The sequence below is a fragment of the Arvicanthis niloticus genome, chromosome 1, assembly GCF_011762505.2.
Source record: "Arvicanthis niloticus isolate mArvNil1 chromosome 1, mArvNil1.pat.X, whole genome shotgun sequence".
NCBI lineage: Eukaryota > Metazoa > Chordata > Mammalia > Rodentia > Muridae > Arvicanthis > Arvicanthis niloticus.
Window position 1 is genome coordinate 64,902,744 of NC_047658.1, and position 12,159 is coordinate 64,914,902.

The following is a 12,159-nucleotide window of genomic DNA, read 5'->3' on the forward strand; positions in this document are numbered from 1 at the left end:
CCTACTCTCCTTTTCCTCTTTCGTCTCCTTTTCCTTCCATGAATACCTAGTATTCAGTCTTGTGTGTTACTCAACGCTGCCCTGTTTATGCCTGTGTAACTACTCATTGTCACCTACAATTGAAGCAAAGCGAGAACAAAGACCCAGATCTCTTCACAGCCAAGATATTACCTGTGCCATTCTGCCCAGCATTTCCATAAGCACTGGATTCAAATCTTAACTGAAAGCATGAGGAAACAAGTGGCTTCTGAAAGCTATGGAACTCTGTCTTTAGAGCCAAATAAGTAACAGCCATTAATCATTTTCTTGGCAGATGCCGTTTCTATGGAGGATTGAGAAGACATTCTAAATCTTGCTCTTTTGTTTCATTGAAAGGTAAGGGTACTATTGCAAGTGATGACTTTGATTCTGAACTTTTGGTAACTTTTCTTCCTGTTAGTTTATTCATGTACCTTTTGTTTAAAAGGCACTTTAATGAGCTTATCTTTTTAAGTCACTATGACTGTTTTGGATTGCATTGTATTCTTACATTTTCAAAGGAGAAAGAGGACACTGAAAGACGAAAACAGCTTCTTTCTTTGAGCAATGACATTATTCACAGGATCTTATGTGACTTGACCTGAATCTTAGCTGAGAAGGGCCTCAGAAGGAAGCCTGTGAGATGTTGCCTAGGGTCAGGAGAGTGTGGCTGCTATGATATCCAAGTTGATTTTTATGTAGAGGATGTTAGTTTGAACCCTGAGGGACTTGCTGGATTATGTTTGGTCTGGATTATGAAACAGGTTGAAGACACTGTGCTAAGTGACAGCTCATGCTGTACTTCTGTGTCACTTGTAATTGGCAGTGGACATTTGGGAAGTGTTGGTCTCAGTGAAGTAGAACAAACTTAAATGTAGGAATCCAGTTGTCGGTGCCAGACTAGAGGATGTAAAGAATAAACAAGAGAAAATGTGGGACGGTGGGCTGTGTGAGGCAGCTGGGTGCCTGGTCAAGCACAGGCCTCGAACCTAGAACCCTAATGGGCCCCTGGTTCCTTTCACTTAGCTTCAGCCCTCTACAGCCCCTCCCACAGAGAGGTCTATGGCCATCAGTCATGTAGGAACAGTGCCTCAGGCTCTCTCACATGTAGATGAGGTATCTCCAGGCTCTCAGACCAAGCCAATAGGGGTTATCTGCTGTCAGACCCTGACCCCCCACAAAACTATACATAATAGCCCTATTTGGAAGAAGTAAAGGGGTGTGAGAATCATCTCATTGTCCGAGAGTTACTGTCTCAAGAGCTGTAACACTTGGGGAGATATCTGCTCTCCCAAAGCACCTTGCTAGCTAGCTGGCTTCTAGTCGGCTTCTCACCGGCCCAGCCCGTATGAAGTGGAGGTAGCAAGGTAGCGGAAGCAGCGGAGGCGATTCCCCCACCCTGCTTACACTCTATCCCCTTGGCCTGGACCCCCCCGCACCTGGCTGGTCTGGAGATCTTCGTGGAAAGGCCTCCGGAACAGGGGCCCACAAGAAAACTTCCTCCTGTGGAATGAACAACATAGTTGGAACTTGGAGAATGCTTAGGAGACAGCTTTACTAAGCTTGTCTCAGACTTCTAAGTCTATCACAAGAAAGAAAGATCATTTCCAAATCCCATTTGCCATGGAACATTTTCTGCTTATTGATTTTTGTGGGGGTGTGAGACCATTTTTGTTTTGTCCTACTGTCTTTTTATGTAAAGCAAGGTGGTTATCACTGCATCAACATCACTGTCCTGAGTGGGAACGGTCTAATGTCCACCATTGCTAGCGTTGCTTGCAATGACCAAATTGAACACAGTGAATGATGTGGGCAAAATTGTCTCCATTTGAAGCCATGCATCTCAGTGATGAGATATTACTTGGAAATAATATTGTGGCTTGACTGGCTGAGTTTAGAAACTATGAGTAGTGTAAATTGGTCATTTAAAAATCTCAGCTTTCTTTCTTTTTACACATTTCGTTTCTGAGAATCCAAACCCTACATCAGTTCTCAGAGGCATTGGTATAATTGAGTAAGTAAATGGCTCTATATTCAAAGAATTGCTTCTTGTTTGATTATGTAAGCACCAAGTTGGTACTTTGCCTTTTGTTTTCATGGGGTAGAATTTGAACTTTTTTGAGTTTACCAGCAACTTTTGTCAAGAAAAGGAATGAATGGGAGAAAGGGGAAAAAGAAAGAGAGAAAGAGATAGGGAGGGAAGGAGAGAAGAAGGGAGAGAAGGAAAGAGGGAGAGGACCTGAGTCTAATACCAAGAACACATGTTTGAAAACAAAGAATGCTTCTGGGTTTGGTGCCAAACACATGTAATCCCAGACCTGGAGAGACAGAGTCAGGAACATTCTGAAGGGCTATTGGACAGCCAGCCTACCAAAATCAGCAGTTCAACCTAATAATGAGATAACCCCTTTCAAAAAAATCCACAAGGCAAATTGACGTTTGATCTCCTAATGCTCCTGAAACACACACACACACACACACACACACACACACACACACACACACACAATGCATCTACTTAGACCATACCTGCCATAAATGATCCACTACATATGGTGTAACAAACCAACAGCCCTGTTCAGTTTGCCATAGTTTGTGATAATTAAACTGCATGAACAAGCTGGACAAATATTCAAGGGGAGTTCTTTGTATATCTTGGTCCTATATGTCCTTATAAAGTACATAGTTATCCCCAAGCCACCCATGCAAGTGAAACATATCCTTCTGCAGTGGCCCCAGGCTGGGACTGCATTGTTTCTATAGAGCACAAGAATACCACCTGAAAAGTCCTTCTAGACCATGGGGATGGAATAGACTGGCAGGTTCTGCCACCATGAGAAGTGTTGGTGAGACTAAAGTGAGATGGAATATATGGGCACAGGGCAGAGTGCATAGAACACACAGTAAAGTTCTGCCATCGAGGATGAAGAAAAAGATTAGATATCTAAGGTCAGAGCATATAAAAATTTTCAGGTAAGCATTAACTGGGGGATCCAAAGCAGCATCAGTGATCAGAACTTGACCTCCTTAAGCGGACAGTTTAATGAATATCTTTGTAATGCTAGTTGTTTAATGTCTTTAAAACTTTCCAACAGAGGGAGCAGTAGTTGAGAAATATTGAAATGAAGATTTCTTCTGCTTGTAGTCTCCTCACTAAGTTACAGATTCGGAGTCAAGAAGATGGACCAGGAAACTAAACTCAAAAGGCAGCACAAGCTACCATCTTCTAAGCATGTGGATCCCATTCTTAAGTGGGTATCAGAATGACATGAGGTTTTGATTACACGTGGATGAAAATCATGGCCCACCTCTGGAAGTCATAATTGGATTCCAGAGTGGAACCTAAAAGTCTAGATTCCTAATGAGCCCCAAGGAGTGCTGATATTAGACCAATGGGATGGGTTCTGATTTCTAATATTTTTTCTCCCTCCTGATTTATTTCTCAAAGGTGTAGCCAGAGGATAAGTTAAAAAACTTGTTACTAATCAGGTTATTAAAAAATCTTTAGAACTGGGGAGATGGCCCAGTCAGTAAAGTGACCAGCTCTAAACTTGCTTCAGGTTTCAGGTTAAAATAGTGACACTGTGTGCATTCATTTACTCACGTCTTCTTCAGATAGTCACTTATTTAAACATGTGTCCATCCAAAAACTAACCAATTTTCCTTTCTCACTGCTTGTTGACTTGCAAATGAACAAAGTCCTTACCTAAGTGTTGAGGGTATATCTGAAGTGAGATGTTTCACAGCCTGCTTCCAAGTGCCTATTATAAATCATAAATGTTCTATTGGTACATCAAATACAATGCAGTCCCAAATAGTCTCTTTATATCTCAAGACCTTAGGAAGAGTCCTGAAAGTCTGAAAAAATACATTAAGGACAACACTGTCGAAACCAGACTCTTTGCATTTCAAAATTGCTTCTGCAGCATCTAAAATATAAATAAATAAAATATACAATAAAAAATCAATATAGATTCTATGTTCCTTATTTCAATTATTTGTGATTTTTACTACCTGTCTATTTGAGGAAGTACTAAAATGTTTCCATTATTTACCTGTTGTTTAGGCAACATTACTTTCGTGAGTCAGGGTCTCACTTCATACCTTTGGCTGACCTAGTCCTCACTATGTATCTCTGGGTAGCCTTAAACTTGCAGTGACTTTGGCTTTTGAATTCTAATACTGAGGTTATAGATATGAACCTACCTGCAGTTAGTTCTTATTTTTTATTTTCTTTTTCACTCCTTATACAATCATTAAAAAATAATTTACCAATTCCACCCACCACCTAAATATTTTCTAAACTTCCTGTGAATAACATTCCTCTAGCCCACATTGCTTTTAGCTGAGGAACTGTCCCTGAATTGACATGTGAGATGATCATCTCAGATTGGATATAAATAATGGACAAGGGGTAGATATCAGATCTGCATTGCTTCTGTCCTTGTAAATATTAACAGACAAGACCACTAGCCAGTATCAAAGAAATGAATACCAAAGGATACTGCAAAGCTCAATCCTGGACTGCATTGTCTGGCCTCAGTAGGAGAAGACATGTCTAAACCTGCAAAGATGATGCACCAGGGTGATGAATACTCGGGCAACCCCACCCTCAGATGAGAAGGACAAGGGGAGGGACCAGGAAGTGGGCAGTGATTGGGAGATTAGATAAATAACTCAATAAATAATAAAAAATGAAAGAACTTTCTTCATAGGCACAGGGTCTCTGATCAGACCAGGAAATTCAAGGTTTATGATGAGCAGATTGTCCAGAGAGCTGAAAGGAATAATGTGAGCTACGGAAATATCATCATGTAAGAGTGATGTGTTGATACATAGGGTTAGGTTCATTTTCTGACCATCAGTAGTTGACTAAATGATTTTCAACTGGTTCTGTGCTTTCCAAAGCCACAGAGCTACCATTTGTTGATTAAGTAACTTCACAACTATTTCTCACACACACACACACACACACACACACACACACATACACACACATCATAAATAATGTTTCAGTATTTTCAATATTTTCTCCCTTTCCTGGAGAGATGAGACTCCTTACATCAGTTCGTACAGTAGTAAAACTGTTTTTACATACTCCTTTGGCCATTTATCTCCTGCTGTTTCTACCTTGATAACTCCTGTCCGTTCACCATGGTATTTCTCTCAGGCTCTACTTTCCTCCTCAGTGACTTGGAGCTCCCCTTGCATATGTCTTTCTCAGACATCTAGGGCTCTGTCTGTCTGCATGTCCTTTAAGTCTGTGCTGAAGGCAAATGTCCATCTTCTCAGTGAGACCTGCTCTGAAACCTCCTCTTACCTCTTACCGTGCCATGCTAACTCCCCCTCCTAGGTTTACCTTTTCTCTGGTTTGTCATAATCTGAACATACAGATATAAGATTATAGATATGCATATTTTATATCTCTCTATTTAACATATTTAGGCATTGTGCTTTTAGTTGTTTTATCTTGATACCAGACTAGAAGATCCTAGATGAACAGAACATTCTGCAATGTATTTCCAGCTTTAGAGAACTAAATAATACCTGCAATAATAAACATTCATTGAATTAATTTATCTGTTAAAACTTCCCCATGTCTCTTCCTGACCTTTAATTGCCTCTTGATCCTTTTACAGTATCTACTTTTTGTGTACTTTACTAGTAGTCATTGTCTAAGAAATGAATCATGTGGTCTTAATTTTATGTGTAATGTAAAAAAGGAAAAAGATGATGTAGAATGTGTTCTCAGTAGGTGGCGTTCCTCTCTTTGGAGCAATTCAGTGTTTCCCCTCTGCTTTTGCTCTTAATTCCAAATTCCTTATAATAGCTTGTAATGACGCCCATCATATCTTTACACCCTCCTATTTCTCCTTATATGCTTTCCTTTAATGTATCATGTATACAGTGGCCTTTGTGGCTTTAATCCTGAGGTTCATCTCTCTCAAATAGCCATTCTCAGTCTTCAGGTTGCACTGAATAATTGTAGATCTAACTTAAGGGCTCCAGTTCTGTGGGAATCAATAACATTCTTACCAGTTCTAGTTTATGTCTTCTTTCATTCCTCATGAACTCCATGGCCATGATTTTGCTAGAGAATTTAAGTCATAGTAGTGAAGTACAAGTCTTCATGAAACTCTGAAGTAAGCAAAGGTAGACTCGCTGCATCATGTATTCACCATCACATGGTCACTTCAGGGGACACAGTTCTAGCCATAGCACAGAGTGTTGTTGATTGAAAGATGTCCTGCCCAGGTTTCCTGAAGTAAATGGATAAGTTATATAAGAAACTCAGATATACTGGAATGAGAGTACTGCATATGCTATGTTATAGCTAGCTAGAACTGGGTCTTCGTACAAGCTGGACACTTTACAGTCTCTACTTTATTTAGTCTTCCCTCAACCCTCAGGAAAGAGTACCATCCCTTCTACTGATGCACAGATACATTAAACAGTCAATATTTCATAGATACTACTTTTAAATTGCAAAAGCTGGACCTCTGTGCTTGCTACTCAAGTCTTTTTTAACTCACTATTGCTTCACCTTTTCACTATGCAGTTTCAAAGATCTGGGAAAGCCTAACCTGCCTGCTTACCACCTATGTGATATGAGTGGCTTATACATCACAACTGAAATTTAGTTTCTGTATTGGTCATGTAAAAACAACAGTCTGGGATTCGCAGGGATGCTCCCTCAATTCAAATCAATAAAAGACATGAAGTTTCCATTCCGTTCCCTGTGGGTTGCACGGCTCAGAAGGAGAAGCTGAATTGCCAGCCTGGTTTACACACGCCTCAATAACTTATGGCCTGTTAAAGCAGTGCAGAACCAAGTCAATAGACTTACAGAGTTTCTAAAACCATCCCATTTTCTAACAGTTCAAGCCTGCAGAAAAGGCTTAATGTTCTCCCTAAGAATTCTACAAGAGAAAAAGAGACGATCCTTTAATCCTTAGACCCCCTCAATCTGGGTCTCATTGTTAGAAGTTCTGTGTGAACTCCATGCTCTACCCTTGTCCTTGTACACTAAGTGACTCTCTATACTGGTAATGTGACCAAGCTGTGGATTAAATCAGCATTGCATCATGAAACTGAAATTGCCCAAATGAGAGTCAGAGAAGCGTGAATGAGAAGGGAGGTATTACAGGTGTCCCAGTTATTCATTTTTGACAACTACCAAAAGCGCCTTCCACCTTAACAGCATTTATAATTAATATGCCACTGTACGTAGGTACCAGTCATTTGTATCTACACTAGTCAGAGTTGGTACAACTAAAGGCCAAATAATCGAGGATCTAAAAAAATTACATATTATCAGAAATTAGTCATTAAAATCCCAGCAGCAGACCACAGACTTTAGGCTTTGTCCTTAGGATCTTATAACTGTGCTTCACAGCCTCAGAATAAAGAACTAGAAGATAGAGAAATGCCATAATTAGTAGAGCTGGCACCAGCTTTCTCCTTTAAATAGAATTATTTTAGTGAAAATTGTCTTTGTTGGAGAAAACCATAATTTGGCAAAGATGAAGGATTATGAGAAGTTATGAACCAAAAATAAGTTTAAGGAAGCCAGCAAGAAGTCTCCATGATCCTGTACACTTCTCTTGGGTTCTGCCATTTGTTTGTTTTAGCAACGCAGCATGTAAAAGAACAACATTGTATAGAGTTACTAAACCCTGAGTGGGACTGATTTCAGTGATGTTACAAATGTTATTTTTCCTCATTACTGAAATCCGATTCTATTTTTAATGAAGAAAAACAACTTAAAATATCCAGAGGTCCCTGCTAAAGCAGAGTAAAGCCAGATGGCTCAGGTAAATCAGACAAGCAGAAGAAATATGCCTGCTTAGGCTTGGGTTTACTGTCTCTAAAATAAAGCTGTCAGTGTCCTGACAGACAATAAGGGCCACAGGCTTTCTCCATCTCAATTTTACTCCCTGCTGTTTATGCTAGGATGAAGTTATTTTACAAGTTTCTATATTCATTAAAATCATAGTCATAATGAAAATGAATGTATGAGACTAAGACTTATTTTAGAATAGACTGAGTCTGAAGGAAGATTATGTGTTCAATCCACTCCTAGCTACACAGTTTAAATGTATATAATTTAATTTAATGTCTATAAGCCTTCATGCCATATCAATATTAGGGTTTCAAATAAAATTCAAAGGTTTAATGTGAGAGTCTGAAGTTTGCTCTTACTCGAGGATGTGTGTGTGTGTGTGTGTGTGTGTGTGTGTGTGTGTGTGTGTGTGGTATGCTCTTGGGTGTACATGCATGTGGAGGTCAGAGATGGATGTTGGTTTCTCCTCTACTATTCTGCACTTTCTTTTAAAGGCTGTTTCTCACTGTGGACTGAGGTTACACATGCACACTGCCTTGACCAAGGTTTTACTTGGGTTTCTATGTATCTGCCAGGGTCTACAGTTTAACTAGAATGAACAGAACTACAATCCCAGTAGATGATGACACTGGCTCTTCAGAGTACTCAGGCCTCTGTTGAACATGTAGTCACACAATACTCAGCACCCTCCTCTGGGACATCAATGAAAATGGTCATGAATAGCAGAATCCAGGAAAATCTGACCACCTACTCATCTAAAACCATCGTGGGAGTCTCAGAATGACCCAGGGCCATTTCTAAGCTCTGTTCTGATAGTTGGGTCCTTTTCTCTGCCCCAACTGCAAGCCCATCAGTGTGTACACATATCTTGTGTACAATGGAATAAGAATTGGTGAACAAGTAAAGAATAGAGTCCACCTATCTTATGTTCTTCTTGCATTCTCCATCTCATCACCAAGTGCATCACAGCAACAGACAGTTGCCATATATGGGTTATAAGGTTTAATTTTTTTTTTCTGAGCTGTGACATTCCCTAAGCAAAGTGAATACGTTTTATAGACATTTGACTTTTTATCTTTAAGGCAGGTTAAGTAGCTTCCTATTTTGTAAGCAACCCAGGATTTTGTCAAACATTTAAAGAAAAATATCTCTTCATTTATTAATTTGTCAATTCAACATCATTACTGAGGAATCAGACCTGAGCTAAGAATTCTGCTAAATATAGAGATGGAGAATAAGGAGATAAGAGAAATAAAGCAGGCTATGTGCCCTCAATGGCGTAGCTCCGCGATGCTCTGCATTACTTGCAGTATTAAAATAGCCATACAAATGTCTTAAATTTATCTATGACCTTATCACTGACAACCTTTAATTTATTTCTTTGGGCTAAAATTGTATTCATCCAGTAAGTTTAACTCAGCCCATCTCCTGGACCTTTCTATTTAAGTTGTATGTCCGTGCATGTCTGGGAATGAGTATGAATAGCAAAAGGCTTTAAGGTGTTCAATGTATTTGGAGGCCCTGGTTACATACAGAGCCACTCATTCTGTGAGATGCCTAATGTGTAGCAGAATGGGTTCATTAATAGGATAACATGGGCTTGAATTCTGGATCCCTTGCTTGCTAATTATAGGACTGAAAAATTAACCTACCATCAGCAAATGAACCGTATTTGATGTGCTAGTTGATAAAGATCTCGTTCATAAAACTTTCTTATTTAGTTTCCTTCATGTTCTTGGAATAAGTTAACCATTCTTTGAACTAACCAGTAAAGAAACAGCTTTGAAGGAGTGGGACATGGAGACCATTGTTTCTAATTGGTGAACATATTTTGTTTATAAGTCTAACTGTCTTTATTTTTCAGAGAAGTCATTATTTTATTCAGATAGCAAATGAACATACTGATGACATACTCCAAGGTCTCTTGTGCCTCAAACTAATCAGATTTATGAGTTGAGAGGCCAGGACCAGCAGAGAAATAGTGCTGTTTACAGAGCACAGGCTACAGGCCAGAGAGCTGACAAATCTATGCCTCATGCTTAGAGTCAGGGACAGCCAACAACGTTCAGTTCCCCCAGTGATGCCACACAGAGAATCAATGGACAAACGAACAGTAAAGACCAACTTTCTTATGTTCCCTTTGCATCCTCCAACACTTACCAAGTGCATCACAGCAACAGACAGTAGATGGTTCCATTCTTCCCTATGCTGATAGGGCTGCTGCTCCCCCTCTTCCCCAGGGAGGGGAGGGGCTCTGTCTTTTAGTTTAGGAAACAAGTTTCCTTACTACATGCAGGTATATGTCTGTAATTCTTTTCCTTCTCTAAATTTTGAAGCTGCTGAAGCCTCTCTTCATTGTCTGCAGATCAGCTTATAAACCTCATTTTCAACATGTTCTCCAATGATAGCAGCGATTATTCTTAATCACTATTTATACTAATTTGATGCTTCAGTGAGATTATGTATTATTCTGTCCTTCCTGGATTTTTTTTTTCTATTTTTTTCCAGCTGTAAGTGAGAATCAATGTAAGGAATTGATGTCAAGTTTTAGGTAACTATTAACATGACAAGGGTTATCTAACCTTATTAAGTTGATTGTAGCTTGTCTGCTGTATCTTCCAGCAACTCTCGAATTGATTTTAAAATGTTGCTATTGACTTAAAGATTCTTAACAACAGGAGGTTTAAATGCTTATCATTGCTATGCTTCCTGTCTATAATACCAATTATTCTTTAAAGTTTGCAGCATAAGATTGAATACCAGGGTTGCAGGCTTCTCTATACTTCTATCTCCTAAAAGTGGAGATAGGAAAAAGAGGAATGCCATGGAATACCAACCTTGAAATTCAGAAAAAAAATCCTTCTGTTAGTATCCTTGCCTGGACCTGTCTAGTTTTGACTTCAATGGTGTCTGAGAAAGGCTGACGCAAAAACAAACAAAAGAGGTGCAATCTGAGCTCAAAGATTCCAAACTTAATACTTGTTCTGCCTTTCACTTGGTATGTAGCTTTGAGTATAGTGAGTGCCCTTTGAAAATCTTAGCCCTCCCATCCAAAAGATCAGCAGATTAAATTCATACAGGACTAGAGGTATCATTCTCAGAAAAAAAAAGAGTCATCTTTGAAAAGAGACAATATTAAATATTTTAAAATCACATATTGTGTGTTTATTAGTGTGTGCATGCTCTATTAGGTTACCTTCATGTTCCCTTACCTTAAATATCAAGCTCTTCCTTTTGTCTTCTAATAAGTCATTGTATCTCCATCTTCAGACATTAAACTGTACCTGACTTATAGAAGAGTCTAAGCATAGAGATGCAACCTTGAAAAAATCATCGCCTCCTGCAGCTCCTCTGCCCACCCCTTATCCCCTTTCCTTCTTCTCTTTCTTATTTTCCTTTAGTTTCATGATAGAAAGAAGTATTATTGATAAGAACTAGAGCTCTTTGTCCAAAGTTAAGGAAGCAAATGGAAGGAATTCTATTTGAACAAAAGAAAGAAGGATTAGACATAAAGTAAAGGAGTCTACAGAGTGGCCACACAGCAGGAACCCAAATTTAACATTATGATTTTTCTCTTTTTGACATTTAGGTCTGTTATTTCTTTGCACTGCCAAATCACTTTCATTATGTTATGTCATGACGGTTCAGTATTATTCACCAAAGACTCTATAAGAGTCTCAATAGTTGAAATTAGTTCTCCCGAAGAAGGCCAGATACCTATCCTGCCACAATTCTGAGCAATGACTCTGTGGTGTGTGTGTGTGTGTGTGTGTGTGTGTGTGTGTGTGTGTTGGGGTTGGTTCTCAAGATTAGAGGCAAGCAACCTATAAAGAAAAATATAACTGATGGTTATAAAATCTTTTCTAAGAGTTTGGAAAACTTACTCATTGGTTAAGAGCTCTTGTTGCTCCTCTAAAAAATCAGAGTTCAGATCTCAGAACCTGACATGGACCACTCACAACAGCCTGTAATCAACCTGCACGAGATCCAATACCCATTTTGGGCCTCCATGGGTACTTGTACCCACATGGACCACTCTGAACACAGTGACCCATTCATGCACATGAATATGTATCTATAAATAAAGCCAAAGCCTTAAAAATGTTTATACTCAAGTTCAATTGTTTTTTATTGGATATTGTATTTATTTACATTTCAGATGTTATCCCCTTTCCCCATTTTCCCTCGCTAGAATCCCCTATCCCATCCCCCTCCTCCTTTTTGCTTGTATTCCATTTTAATTATATGCATGTATTAAGGTCAGTTCTAGGTTGAGGAACGAGCAATACAATAGATGC

At 39.2% G+C, this 12,159-nt stretch overlaps 1 protein-coding gene across 1 annotated transcript in view; it reads left to right on the top strand.

The window, feature by feature from the left end:
* Positions 1-312: 312 nt before the first annotated feature.
* Positions 313-12,159, top strand: part of Tenm4 (teneurin transmembrane protein 4) — a 1,520,543-nt gene continuing 1,508,696 nt past the window's right edge. The window contains exon 1 of the mRNA XM_076938042.1: positions 313-375. The gene's annotated coding sequence lies outside the window, so the exon portion shown is untranslated. The remainder of the gene's footprint in view (positions 376-12,159) is intronic.